This window comes from Candoia aspera, chromosome 3 (assembly GCF_035149785.1).
Source record: "Candoia aspera isolate rCanAsp1 chromosome 3, rCanAsp1.hap2, whole genome shotgun sequence".
NCBI classification, from domain to species: Eukaryota; Metazoa; Chordata; class Lepidosauria; order Squamata; family Boidae; genus Candoia; species Candoia aspera.
Genome location: NC_086155.1, coordinates 172,203,660 through 172,219,049, shown reverse-complemented (window position 1 = coordinate 172,219,049; position 15,390 = coordinate 172,203,660). Strand labels below are relative to the sequence as shown.

Sequence of the window (15,390 nt, the reverse complement as noted above, 5' to 3'; positions counted from 1 at the left end):
ACATAATTGTGAGCCAGTTGTTGAGTGCCCAAATCGTGATCATGTGCACACAGACATGCTGCAGTGGATATAACTACAAGGACCCATCGTAAGTCCCCCTCATTCTATGTCACTGAACGAGTGGTCATTCAACGAGGACTACCTGTAATTTTAATAATTCTGTGAAACATTTGATCCTGCAAGATGCAGTAGGTAAAATTAAGGAAACTATAATAATGTATTAATTTAGGGCCTTAAGTTCTTTATAACTTTTGGAGTTACTGCTTTTTATAAAACAAAGACATATACAGGTAGTCCTCAACTTACAACCACAATTGGGACCAGAATTTCTGTTGCTGAGCAATGCAGTTGTAAAATGAGACATTATGTGACCGCATTGCTTAGTGACAGCAATGCTGGCAATTCCCTTGCTGTCGTTAACCAAATCTCACTGGTCGTTAGCCAAGGTCCCACCCCAATCCAAGCCACTTTTTTGGCTTCGTGCAAAAGGGCTTGCTTTTGCCAGCTTGCTTTTACTGGCTTCGTGCAAAGGGCTTCTTGGCATGAAGGGCCAGGCTGGAAATGCCTCAGCAGCAGCAGGAGCAAGAAGACAGCAAAGTGAGCTGGGGCAGTGGAGTGCAGGGTGGCAGGGGTCTTGGAATGCAGGGGGGTGAGTGGGGGGGGGTGAGGCAGCTGCGGCCAGTTAGATGTTTTCTTTCCTATCAGAAGATTCTTTGTTATTTTATTTTTCATTTGAGGCAATGATCAGTTGAAATATATAATAAACAATGTTCCATAATGTTTACGAACGTGTTGCTTTGTAGAAGTACAGAAGGGAACATAGGGCATTTCATGATTCTTGGAAAAGGAACAATGGGATGAAAGAGTAGTGGGGACCAACTGGCTGTTCAAACACTAATCCAGAGTCAGATATTCACGAGGCTTTGTACACTAATTTGGTATGGGGTGAAAAATAAAACAAAATTTTCAATAAAGCTGAATGTTCATTAATAGCATATCATTCCATGTACCTTTAACAAATCCAGGAGCAGCTCTGCCATACACCAGATGAGCTGGCTGCATCAGGTAGCAGATTCTAGGGCATAACCATGACGTTTATGAACTTTTGAAAGTCTTCCGTGTGCTCCTTAAACTACTTTCCTGCCCTCTGGTGTGGTGAAAAATGTTGCCCCTTCCCCAGTGTTAAAGTAAGATTCAAGTAGCACGTGAGTAGGTGGACCAGGGAGAAGCTGCCATTTTGTTCTTTGCCTCAGCCCAGTCCAGAATAAACTGATCTCCTTTCTGAAAAAAAGCAGCTGAGGAGAGGAACCCAGTCCTTATAATAGGAAGCATTACTAAACATATTTAGTATTTACTGCTTTGTAAAAAGTATTTAGCATTACTGCTAAAAAAGGAGGGAGATACTATCAAAAGCAAGCTAAAGCTTGTTGTAATCTGATGCGAAGTCCTGTATTCTGCTTATATGTAAATAAATATAACCTCCACCTGGGAGAACAATAAGCATAGCTAGCTATGTTTCTGACTTTTCCTGGATTATCTAGCAAGAATTCAGACTGCGCTTTGCATAGAATCAAATAATTAGTTATTGGACAAGGGATAGTAGCTCAGGAGCATAGCATACACTTTGCATGCAAAAGTTTCCAAACTCATTCTCCAATTAAAAGGAAGTAAATAACATATCATGAAAAACCTCTGCCACAGGCCATGGAAAGGTGCTGCCAACTGGATCAGACATTAAGAATTTAATGGACAAATTGTCTAACCTGGGATATTTGTTCCATATGATTAACTATATGATCTCATGGAAACTTCTCCCTTCGTAATATGATCTATTCTGTAATGAGGTTATTACATTTGTTAAGATGAACTTTTTTTTTCCTGCCTCACAACTTCCCCCCCCCAATATACACTGTACTTTTTTGGTCAGATATTGACAATCATAGAGCAGATCATAAAGAGAGAGATCTTTTCAGCAAAGCATTTGATGAAGTACCCCGTGATATGTTGATTAGCACTTAAATGTGGGCTGGATAGCATAACAATTAAGTGAATATGTAACCAGCTCAAAATCATACTCAATGAGAAAGGTATTGAGTGGAAAACACAAGGATCAGTCCTGGGTCCTCTTCTCTTCAATATTTTTGCTAATGACTTGGATGAAGAAATGGAGGGAATGCATTTGCAGATGATGCAACATTAGGTGGAATATTTCTACCTGAAAGGTAGAAATAAACTTCAAACAATCTTGATAGGTTAAAGAAAGGGATGAAAAACAACAGGGTGAAATTTAGCAGAGAGAACTGCAAAGATATTTACTTAAGAAAAAAATGCGCAGATTTAAGATATGGAATTCCCTGCTTGATAATGCTTCTTGTGAAAAAGGTCTTTGACTGCAAAGTGAATATGAACCTGCAGTGTGATGCGGGTATAAAAGAAAAAGAACAATTTTAGGCTGTATCAAAAGAATAATAATTTCCAAATCATGGGCAGTAATAGTTCCATTTTATTCTGCTTTGGTCAAACCCAGTCTCAGGTTACTGTATCCAGTCTGGGGCATCATCCTTTTAAGAAGGTTCAGAAAGTCCTGTGAAAAGAAATGGAAGATGCTTGGTATATTTAGTCATGCAAAAAGATAACTGAGGGGCTCTGAAGGATGCCCAAAGAAAATCAAGACCTATTCTTTCTCATTGCAAAGCATGGAATAATTAAGCTACAGGAAGGCAGTTTCAAGCTGCATATTAGAAACATCTTCCTAACAGTAAGAGCGGTTTGACAAGGAAACAGTTACCCACAGAGGGTAATGCTGCTTAATGCACTTACTCAATTAACAATCTAATACTAAAATTGCTTCTTAGCCTTTTGGATAAGATCAAGTGTAACTTAATACTAGTCTCGTGAACATCCATATTATTAGAATCCATGCACTGGACAAACACAGTTTATATTCTCCAACCCAAAACATAATTTTCTAGAGGCCATTTCTCCCATTTGGCACTTCCTATATTTTGCCCACTTTATCATTCAAGATGTACAGTCAGCTCCATCTCACTGAGCTGATGCTGTGTTAATTAGGCTGATGCTTTAGTGCATTCATTCCTGATCTCTTATTTCAGACTGTAAACTTGGTCACTCAGGCATTTCTGGGCATGTGCTGTCATTTGTCACTGGGTAGCTTGTTGGTTATGATCAGTGTATGCAACAGTCTGCTTAAGAAGGATAATCATAGAATAAGTAAGAAGTAAACACATTTCAATATTTATATATTGAATATATATATATATATATATATATATATATATATATATATATATATATTCTGTAATTATTCCTGGGGCGGGAGGGAGAGTAGCCATTTCTGGGGATGGTTAGTTTCTTAGAAGGACCCAGTTCTGCCTGCAAATCATAAAGAAATTTTAACCATTGAGGTTTTTATTATATTTATTGTATCTGTATCATAGGGTTTTATAGTTTTATATTTTTATCTATCTTTTATTGTAAACCGCCCAGGGTCCCTTTTGGGAGATGGGCAGTGATAAATTTGATTAATAAATAATAAATAAATATATGACTTTGCTAGGCCATAATATGATTTCTTTGTTTTGCTTTAGTGTAGGACGTGAACCAAGTCAAGCCAATGTGGTTTATAAACCTCTCATCATCCAGCAAAGCCCCCAAGCATTTCCCAACTTGACAAGCACAGTGTGGCTTGAACTCAAGGTTGGATAGGTATGCTTTATTGTTGTAGCTTTTTGCAAGCTGCTGTTGGGACCTGCAAAAGGGTAAGATGTAAAACAAGGAAAATACGCATCCCTGAAATGTAGCATGACAGTGTGGCTAGGGAAGATTTCAGGTTTGGCTGAACAGCTAGCTGGAGATGGAAATGGCCACATGGTATAGCCATCCTTAATTAGCCTTTTTTGTTATCAAAAGGTGGGGTAACAGAAAACTGATTTTTAACTGTTTTATATGTTATACTATATTTTGTTTATATATAGTTCTCTTCAGCATGGTTTTTTTTTAGTGCACTCACACATACTGTCATACAGACATACAGACATATACACACAGAGAGAGACGTTATCCAGTGAACCTCCTATATATGTGAAGCCTTAATCAGGTTTGTGGGCCACCCATTGCACTGTCTTTCTGATTGGTATGGCCTCATCAGATTTAATCTTACAGATGAAAGGAAATTCTTTCTTAATTCGTTAGGGCTATGTATGGGTTTGGACCTGTGTCAGAGGGTGTCAAGGTGTGAATGTAGCATCTTTTCCGAGCTGAATCTGAAATATTGCACCACCTTGATATTAAACATATGGTGCTTGTGGTGTTCGACGTTCTTTATTTAGCATCGAAAGTCCAACTTCAAAGTAAATTAGAATCAGTCAACACATACGCTGGCATACTAAAACTAGATGCTTTTTGTTTTAATGTAGCATATTGAGGATCACAACAGAAGTAATGCTCCAGAATGCAGTTAGACAAATGCCTTTCCCTTATGTCACAGGGACTGAAATGGCTACAATCCCATTGCCCAGTTGTGCCAACAGAGTTCTCAGTCAAAGAGATTACTGAGTGATAAAATCACAGATCAGCTCTTAGTCTCAACACTTAATACAGAGATCTAAATCCATTTAATATGGAAGGAGGTTTCATTGATTTCACAGCCTGGCAGCCTGATTTAATGTTGCCATGTCAGCTGCAACTGTACAAAAAGTGCTTTGTCCCATGGCAGCCAATTAAGTATTCTGTCTTATGTGTTGGGCAGATAGCCATGCAGTTCTTTTCCACTTTTGTCTTTAAAATTCTGTGCTGCTATGTCCTTGAGTTCATAAGATACACAAAAGTTGCCATGCAACATTTATGTATTATACCTAAGAGAGTAAAGAAGGCACCTGCACAAGGCTAATTATCTTTACTCAGCTATGGAAGTGATCTGCCATTTTGTGGTCTGCCACCATCCTCAAAAGGTACTTCTGAGTGTGGGAAACAGGAATGTAGCACCTGTCTGCCCATTTCAAAGCAGCCATACCCCACTTGCATGATCCCAGGAAAAGATGCAGCTTCTTTAAGATGTTGCCGAGAGGTGCTACATTTGTGCTCCCATGTACTCTGAAGAATGTTTGGAGATGATCACTACATCTGAAGGCAGTGAATTCTGTAGTTGAACTATACGTGGTGTCCTACCCTTGATGTTGGTCCATTACAGGTCAGGATAATGCTGACAAGGGGAAAATGGGTTTTGCTAAGAATTCCAGGAGTTGAAGTCCATATATTTGGAAGGCTGCATTAAGACAGATTATGAGTTATACAGACTAGTCTTGTGCCAATAGCTGTCCTATCCTTCAGTATCCATTTCACAGGGAGGCTTTGGAAGGACCCCTGCACAGGCAGAACTCCACATATGAGTTCACAACTATGCCCAGTCAAGATCTCTCTCTTGTGTGGAGGAGCCTTACTTACATACATTTCATTTTGGTATGTTCTAAATACAGGCTGTATGGCATATAATCACAAGATGGGGAAGATTGTGTGTGCCTCCCTACAGGATCACTGTTCTGTTTTCCAAAAGAAACCATAATTGGGAAATTAGTTTATTTCCAATAGTGTTCTATTAAACCCATGCTGGTAAACAGTTCAGGAGAATTCTAAAGCTTGCACATATTTCTGTTAATGTTCGATAGTTGTAAAAAGAGTATTGCCCACCCACGTGGTGGCATTAGCTGACATTGGCTGATCTCAAAAAAACTAATCAAGTTTTGACCTGATAAGTACTTCGATTGCAGACCATCAGGAAATATTAGGGCTGTAGGCTAGCCTGGGAAGTAAGAAATAGCAAATCTTTTCCATACCTGGGCAAACATAATTACATCTAGGAGTCTACAAGGTCACTAGGAGATGAGCTCAACTCAAATGAGATTTAAAATAAAATAAGAATATTACCTATCAAGGGATTTTGGATTTCTTGGTCATACATAAGCATGGCTGCATATGCATTTATTTAATTTAATTTAATATCTCTAATAAAAATCTATTTGATTCAGCCCTCCTCTTCTACTACAGCAGAAATGTGCAAGTCCTGCAACCTGTGGAGACTTCTAAAGCCTACAGACAGGAATAGGAGATTGCATTTGCCCCGGAAGCATATTCAGTTTTATTTCACTTTGTGTGTATTTTTTTCTTAAAGCATGCCCTTTGAGCACCGATGAACACTTAATGCCTGCCATTCTTCCTTTGCTATTTAGTGCAAAATGTCTTTGTATTAGATCTTATGATAAACCAGGAGGCTGTTTTCTTAAGCAGCACACATACTAATTCTACAGAAGTTTATTTTATACCTTTCTCCTTTTATGTAGCTTATGGCTGGCATGAATTATTTTAAATCACCTTAATTGAAAGTGAATAGTCCAGTATCACTCCATAAAGTGACTCCCTGTGAAGACATGCAGCTCCATTATCATACTACTGTTCGCAGCAGTACTTACTCAATTGGTTTAGGATAAGCGCTCAGCTCAGTACATATACTAGATATTAGATATCCCTTTTATTTGAGAAAAGAGAGAACTTCCAACATATACCCTGATAAATTGTTAAGTAGGTTATAACTGAAGCTAATCCAAATATTTATTAAATGAAATACTATAGCAACGTCTACTCAGAAATAGGAAAAGACTCTTCAAATCATTGTAACTTTGTAAGTTTAGATGTTGGTGGTACCGTTTTGTATTTCAGGACTAAATTAAACATTATGCTCATTATGTGTAAATTCTATTTTACCTTGCATGTTTTTTTTTTCTCCTTTGGTCACATCCCATGCAGGAAGAATAAGTCTTTATTGTTTGGCTTTGTTTCTAATAAACAAAGGGGCTGGAGGAAAGGATTAGATTTCCCTTCTTTGCACTTGGATGTCCCCATCCAGATCATTTACTTGCAGTCAAGTAAATAAAATCACAACACCAACAAGAGAAATGTATAAGAAATTGTTAAGTACTTTGAAATGAACATTTAAAAAAAACCACTTTGTAGAGGATGAAAACTTTTGAAAAGTTGCAAAGCAGATTTCAGCCCAGCACTGGTTCTGGTCATAACATTCTTCCAAACCATGGGAAACTCATAGGCAGTTTGAAAGACCTGCAGAAATTTAATGTCACTGAGTGGTTTTTTTCCCCACCTGTATAGATGGATTTTTTTCCCAATCTTTTGCCACTTTTCAGAAGTGTTGCAAGAGGAAACAAGCCGTGATTTTGTCACTGGAGCATTGTTGCATATACATTTGTTACAGAGCAGGCTGTCTTGTGAGTGGCAGAAGGAAATGAGAAAGGCGTTGTGCCTGTTGACCTTCCTGTTCTTTAGAGGGTGTGGTCAGTGAGGCACCTTTAGAGGAAGAAGAGGTTACAAGGCTGTCTAGGCTTTGTATAACTGGATGTCTGGTTCAAGCATCTGACCCAATGGAGCGTTTCCTGCTTAGATTTCTCCCTGTGTCTGCTGGTAACAGGCTAGAGAGTCTGACCCCAGGGCTGAATACAGTACTTTTGTTTGATGAACTCTCACCCTCTGCAAACATTGCAGAAAAACAGTAAATTGGAAAAATGTTCTTGTAAACAAAGAGTTTTCTAGCTTTGTTCTTTAGTTTATATGAGAAAACTAACTTCCAAAGACAAATAAACCTATCTATATTTCTTGGTGTGCCTGTGAAAAGAACTGTCATCCACTGAGCTATTTTATTTAGATATAAAAGATATTGCTTGGGTAAAATATATAGGATCTTAAGTTATTCTAGAGCAGACATCTTAAAGTTGCCAAGGTTGAGAAACACTGTTCTAGAGTCCCAGATATATTAATGGCCATAGGCCGTCAGCCCTCTTTGTTCCTTTTTACTAAGCAATAGTAAGCAAGATAAAACTGAAATTTTTGTTGGTTTAAAAGAAAATACCAAAGTTTTCAACAACATTCAAAACCATGGGTGCCCAATAAACATGAGATTCTGTACAATCTGGAGGAAAAATATGTAAATTGTGTCTAGCAAGTGAGTAGCAAATTATTATTTTTTCTATGTGTGTTAAAAACCTTCAAAACAGGCAAAGAGAAAAAGTCAGATGATATATCAGGAAACATTTTATACAGCAGGAAATACATACAAGTGATGCTTTGGACATTTTACAAGGATTCCAGGTAGCAAATATATAGAAATCAGCTGTACAAGGAAACAAGAGAGCAAAATATTTTGCAATGTTCATCTATTTGGGAGTACTTTGTTTTAAAAACAGTGGGATTTATTTTCTAAGCAAACATGGGCAGTATCAAGTTGCACAGCACTAATTTGGGCAAGTTGCACATACAGTTTTTGCTCAAATAAGATTTGCAGTGGATATAACCTACCAAAGTCTCATGCCACACTTATCTATTACTTGTTGGTCCTCAGAGGACCTCTTTGAAAAAGTCTTTTTTGTGGGGGAAGATGAACTATGTATTTTCTTCCAAATCAATATTGCAAAAGATAAATCCAAGCACAAGCACCAACATACCTCTTTCTCTCAAATATGATTATGAGGTGATATAAAGGTTATGTATTTATCAAAATATAATCATCAAGAAGTATAAGAACTAGATGGCTTTCTATGTGTATTTTTGTTTCCTAGTAACTTCATAGTGATCATACATCAAAGTCTTAATACTGAATAATTTGTACACAACCTTCAATTCCTTTAATGGTACCTTTGGTTTGTTTTTATAATATGTACAATGCATGACTGAGTGAAACATAATGGTAAAATGTGTTTCATACTCAGAATATGAGTTTGTTCTTTGAAAGAACATGTATTTCTTCTCACATCAGCCACTGATTTCACTTATTACACATTTATATGCTTGTATTGAATCAGAGTTTTATAAAAATGTAGGTTTCAAACAAAATTATCTTAATATTAGGTGACTAAATGAGTGATGATAATTCCATCTTTTTATCTATTAAGGAAGACTAAATATACAGAACAAGGTTAAATATGACTATAAGTAATTCAAGTGGATTGTGCTACTTTCACTATGAAACTGTATTAATGTCTAATAAGAAGCATTAAGGAGATAACTTTGGTTTATCTCAAGGCAATTACTTGAAATACCTTTACATTATTGGATACATATTTCCAGAATTAATGGAAAACATGGATCACCATTCTTTATTTATTTAGCAAATTTATATGGCTGCCCATCTCACTAGGTGTGACTCTGGGCAGTGTACAACTAACAATTAAAACAATATCACAACCATTAAAACACTTAACACAATAAACCTAATAAAAATAAATAAAAAGCAAGATTGTAGGACAATAACAACCATCTAGGCACAATGCAACCATCTTGCAGACTCCCCATGGGATCCCCAAGGTTTCTGGAAAAACCAGGTTTTCAGGGCTTTCTGAAAGGCTAACAGGGATGGGACTAATCTCACCCTGGGGGGAATGAAGTTCCAGAGAGCAGGGGCCACAGCAGAAAAGGCATGCCATTTGGCTCCCACCAGATGGAACTCCTTGGTAGACAGGACCCACAGCATACCTCTCCTGCTCGACCTGATCGGATGGGTAGATGTAATTAGAAAGAGGCAGTCCCTCAAATAACCTGGTCCCATGCCATGTAGGCTTAAGGATCAAAACCAGCACCTTGAATTGCACCTGGAAGCAGACTGGCAGCTACTGCAGCTCCTTGAACAGAGATATAATGTGTGCCATCCTAGGGGCTCCCATAACTGTCTGCCCAGCTGTACTCTGCACCAGCTGAAGCTTCCGAATGTTCTTCAAGGGCAGCCCCATATAGAGTACATTACAGTGATCCACTCTGGAGGTGACCAGGTTGTGAGTGACTGTGTGTAGGGCCTCATGGTCCAGGATAGGGCGCAACTGGCACACAACACAAAGCTGTGCAGAAGCCCTCCTAGCCATGACTGGCAACCTATTCCTTGAGCAGGGGTTGTGAGTCTAGAAGGACCTCTGGATTGTACACTGGCTCTGTCTCGTGTAGTGCCACCCCATCCAGTACCAAAAATGGTAAAGTCCCAGAAAATCCAGTTTATTCAGAGGTTTTGTGATTAGTCCATTGGAGTTGGGCGGCTAATGAATTCAAATAAATAAATAAATTAGGAGTTCTAGTTCCAACCAAATGGGAGGGCACAAAGTTGGGAAACTGTTCTAAACAAACTATTGACATTTATTGGTTGGATTTTTTAAATAGTGGTTTCTTGACTAAAGCATTATGCCTGGGTTCATATTACACTAAGTGAAAATGGCTGAGTACATACATTGTGCTAACCAAAGCGAAACAGGCCCCATTATGGCTCTCTATGATGTGCAAACCAAGCCACTTCCTCAAAAAGTTTCTGATTTAAAATAGGGAAGTCGAAAGATTGGATGGACTAAGGGAATAGACTAAGGGAGGAAATCCTTTTATAAGATTTTTTTTTCTTTAAAAAATACTCAGAGTGGTCCTCTTCTCTCTCTCCTCACATTTTTTACTTTGTAAAAAAAATGTGCTTCCTTCATCATGCTCTTTTCAGGAAAATGCATCTAGTAAAGTATATTTGGGGTGATCAGGTACCATCAGTCACAAAACTGGATGTGAAAAACCAGTTATGCATTTTGTTTTAAAAATACATTGTAATTCTACTCTCAATTTGCCATAAATACTTTTTATAAATACATGAAATCTCCCTTTTATTAAAAGTGAGGCACTTACTAAAATTCTTTACAAGCAGTATTTTTTTTTTGAGGGAGAATAGCATCTTTTGCAGAAATTTTCCTCTGTGAACCTGATGCTAGTTCTGTCCATGGCTTTATCCACTGACTGACTGAAAAATGGTGTAAACATGACTATTGTCTTCCACAGCATTGTTACAACTTTTTTTGCAGTAAGGTATACGCTGACATTAAAAAGATAACAATTGGAGCCACCAAGATAGCATTGTTTTCCCAATAGTAGTTGTGACTAGGACCTTAACTCTTTAATACAAGGATTTTCTTTCTCTAGATCTGCTTATAAGATCAAAAGGAAAGAACTTTTGCTTGTTTTGTTTTCATTTCTATTTACTGTGATAGTCATCAGAGAGCATGAGTGCCCTCTAGTGGGGACAATGAGAAAACCCAATCAATAAAAGTCTGCTTAAGACAGACTGACATGATTATTATGTTGTGTCTTGCCAGCATAATGCTAAAAAGAAATGGCGACTGAAATGTCAATGCATGATTTGGTATTTAAATGAACCATTTAACATTCAAAGAAGGAAGAATTATTCATGGTTATAAAATTGACAAATAATTGAAAAGAACAAAGTCAAACAATATATTTTGCTTCTTTATACTCACTGAACACATTAACACTTTCTGATTGCCAAGCTGAGCGATAAGCACCTTCTGTCACATTTTATATTATGTAATATGAATATTTCTCTTTTTTGTTTTAAAAAGATATTGATACTAAAGGAAAATATACAATGTATATGACCAAAGAATTTTCATTGTCCCAAACCCAGCTAAATAGTAGTGAAGATTTTTGAATTAAGCATCCAAATTTTGGAAGACTGAATTTTATTGTTAATTTGTGCTCTTAGCACATGTATTTGATTAGAATTCTTTTAAAACTATTACATTATTATCTATGCTAACTTGACTTGCAAACCATTACTTGAAATTGTCAAAAGAGGTTCTTATATGCATCTATTCTATATTTGGCCAGAGGTTAGCATAGTTTGGGTGGCTTAATATTTCTCAGGGGTGTATGTGTGTGTTAAAACTCCAGTTAACTGAAGATAAAGCAAACTTAGTGAGGGAATGTTACACATAATGGCAGGACTGGTCTATTCCTTTGTCTTCTTAACTGACTTTAAGACTATTTTAAATTTATATTATGATTTTCATGTGTTTTCCAATTCAAAATGAGAAGAAAGTGTTGCATTGATTTTTGGCTGCTATTTATCACAATATAATAAATGTATTAATTTTTAAGGTGCCACAAGATTTGCTTTTAGTTTCTAAAAGGGGTTAGCAGCAGGAGATCCAGAATATTGCTGACAAGACTGTTAATAGAGAGTCACCATAAATACTTACATTTCACTGAGGTTGAAATCTGTGTTATCAACTTCAATATGTTGGATTATCTATATCTGTTTCAACTGGGATTCAGGCCGGGACTTAGTATGGAGACAGCCTTGGTTGGGCTTGTTGATGACTTGTGGTGGAGCTGGGATGGGATGGTACATCATCCTTGTGCTCCTAGTTCTTTCAATGGCTTTCGATTCCATTGATCATGTTATCCTTCTGGATCAGCTCTGGGGGCTGGTACTTTGAGACACTGTATAATGGGCGTTCTCCTCTTCCTTCCTTCACGGCCAGTTCCAGTCAGTGGTAGTGGTAGGGAGAAAAAGATGGCACCCTAGGCCCCTTTGTGGGTGCCGTAGTGTTCAACATTCTCTCCCCTCTTGTTTAGCAACTCTGTGATACCACTGCATGAGGTCAACTGCTGGTTTGGAGTCTGGTATCATGATCCCAGGCCAGCCAAATGAGGCTGTTGAAGCCCTGTCCCAGTGCCTGGAGGCTTTGTGGATGGAGAGAAACAAATTCTGGCTCAATCCTACCAAAACTGAGTTGCTGTGGATGCTAGGACTGCCTAGATCTGGGAATTTTCCATCTTTACTCCTGGATGGGGTTGCACTTTCCTAGTCAGGAGTGGTATGCAACTTGAGGGCTCTCTTGGACTCTCAGCTCCTGCTCATTGAGCAGCTGTGGCCAAGAGGGCTTTGCACTGCTCCACCTGGTGCACCAACTGTGCCCTTTCCCTGGCCCTCCGGACAGTCACTCATGCCCTTGTAACCTCACACCCTGACTAGTGCAACATGCTGTACATGAGGCTGCCCAGAAGCTTTGACTGGTCCAGAATGCAGCAGTATGAGCAGTGATGGCACCTCTGCTTCATGAGCTGCACTGGTGCCAGTGTGTTTCTGGGTGCAATTCAAGGTGCTGGTTAGGTGCTGGTTATTACCTATAAAGCCCGACCTGGCATAGGGCCCAGTTATTTGAGGGACCACCTATCTTCTGCAGTTCCTCCCCAACTGGTAAGATCCAGCAGAATGGTCACACTCCAGCTCCTCTTTTGAGACCCAGGAAGTACGCCTTCTCTGTAGGGGTGCCTGCCCTCTGGAATGAAGTTTCCTATGAGTCTCCCCTTCAAGTTCCCACCATGATGATGTTTCAGAAGGCCTTGAAGACCTGGCTCTTCTCTCAGGCCTTGGGGTAGGAGAGATGGGACTCTGGTCTGTGATGTTTCATATTTTGATCCGTTGCCTGGAGTGCTATCTTGTAATTATTTTGTAGCTATTTTTTATTTTTATTATTATTTTTTGTAATTTCTTCTGGTCTATTTTATTGTGTTTTATTGTTTTTACGTTGCTTTTTATTTTTATGATTCACCTAGAGTCAGCTGGAGTCAGGCTGCATCAAAATCAAATAAATGAAATAAATACATAAAAATACATAAAATGTCTCAATACCTAATTTTAAGTAGTCATTTTGAACTCCAAAGAATGGCATACTTCTTTATGAACCTGTCTATATACTAAGCTCATTGGAAGAATCTAATGTTTCAGGTGGTAGCTACTGGAAAAGACCTTTTCTGTTTGGTGCCCCATCAAATTGGAATGTCTACCTGGTACCCCAGGTGAAGTAATGAAAAATGAAGGAAGAGAGCTAAATAGAAAATGTCAAAGGGCAGCTTGAAAAGATAAGGAAAAATATTATTATAAAATATGCAAAGACCTAGAGTTAGAAAATCAAAGAGGAAGAACATGATTAGCATTTCTCAAGCTGAAACAGCTGAAGAGAAAATTCAAGCCCCAAGTTGCTATCCTTAAAGATTCTATGGGCAATATGTTAAATGATGCAGGTAGTATTAAGAGAAGATGGAAGGAATATACAGAATCACTGTATAAAAAAGAGTCAATGTTCAGCTGTTTAAAGAGAGAATATGATCAAGAACCATCAGTACTGAAGGAAGAAGTCCAAGCTGCACTGAAAGCATTGGCGAAAAACAAAGCTCCAGGAATTGATGGACTACCAATTGAGATATTTCAACAATCAGATGCAGCAGTGGAAGCACTTACTCTTCTATGTCAAGAAGTTTGGAAGACAACGACTTGGCCAACTGACTGGAAGAGATCCATATTCATACCCTTTCCAAAGAAAGGAGATCAAACAGAATGTGGAAATTCTTGAGCAATTTCATTAATTTCACATGCTAGCAAAATTTTGCTGAAAATAATTCAACAATGTTTGCAGCTTTGCATTGACAGAGAACTACCAGAAGTCCAAGCTGGATTTTGTCCTACTTATTCAATGTGTACGCTGAACAAATAATTCGAGAAGCAGGAATGTATGAAGAAGAACGGGGTATCAGGATTGGTGGAAGACTCATTAACAACCTGTGATATGCAGATGATACAACTTTGCTTGCTGGAAATGAAGAAGACTTGAAATACTTGCTGATGAAGATCAAAGATTGTAGTCAGCAATATGGACTACACCTGAACGTGAAGAAGACAGTGATTCTCACAAATGGACCAATAAACAAGGTCACAATAAATGGAGAAGAAATTGAAGTCATCAACAATTTCAGTCTACTCGGATCAACGATCAATGCCAAGGGAAGTAGTAATCAAGAAATCAAATGATGTATCGTGCTGGGAAAATCTCCCATCAAAGACCTATCTAAAGTTTTCAGAAGTAAAGATGTCAGTTTAAAAACAAAGGTGCATCTGACTCACACCATGGTCTTCTCAATTGTCACACATGCCTGTGAAAGTTGGACATTAGAGAAGGAAGATAGAAGAAGAATTGATGCATTCAAATTGTGGTGTTGGCAAAGATTGTTGAAAATACCATGAACTGCCAGAAGAACAAACAGATCAGTTTTAGAAGATATACAACCAGAATGTTCCCTAGAGGTGAAGATAACTAGGCTTAGACTGTCATACTTTGGGCACATCATCAGGAAAGACCGATCGCTTGAAAAGGACATCATGTTTGGTAAAGTCAGGGCCAGCCGAAAAGAGGAAGACCTTCAATGCAATGGATTGATACAATCATAGCAACAGAGGATGCAAACATTGGAACAGTCAGGCATATGGCGCAAGACCGAACAGCATTTTGTTCTGTTACACATAGGGTCACCATGAGTCGTAAACGACAGCAACTAACAACAACAACCTGGTACCCCAACTGGTTTTTTTCCAGGGGCTGGGTGAAGCCATTTTATTTCTTCTCCTTTTTTATGCTGAGTATGGTACTGCTACTAGGCTGTTGTTGTTTTAATTGTAGTTTACTTGCTTTTAGGATGTATGGCAATGCTTTATAA

General features: G+C 38.2%; 1 protein-coding gene across 4 annotated transcripts in view; it reads left to right on the top strand.

Moving 5' to 3' along the window:
* The window catches only part of CA8 (carbonic anhydrase 8), a 47,355-nt gene that overhangs the window by 14,267 nt on the left and 17,698 nt on the right, over positions 1 to 15,390 (top strand). The window lies entirely within an intron of this gene.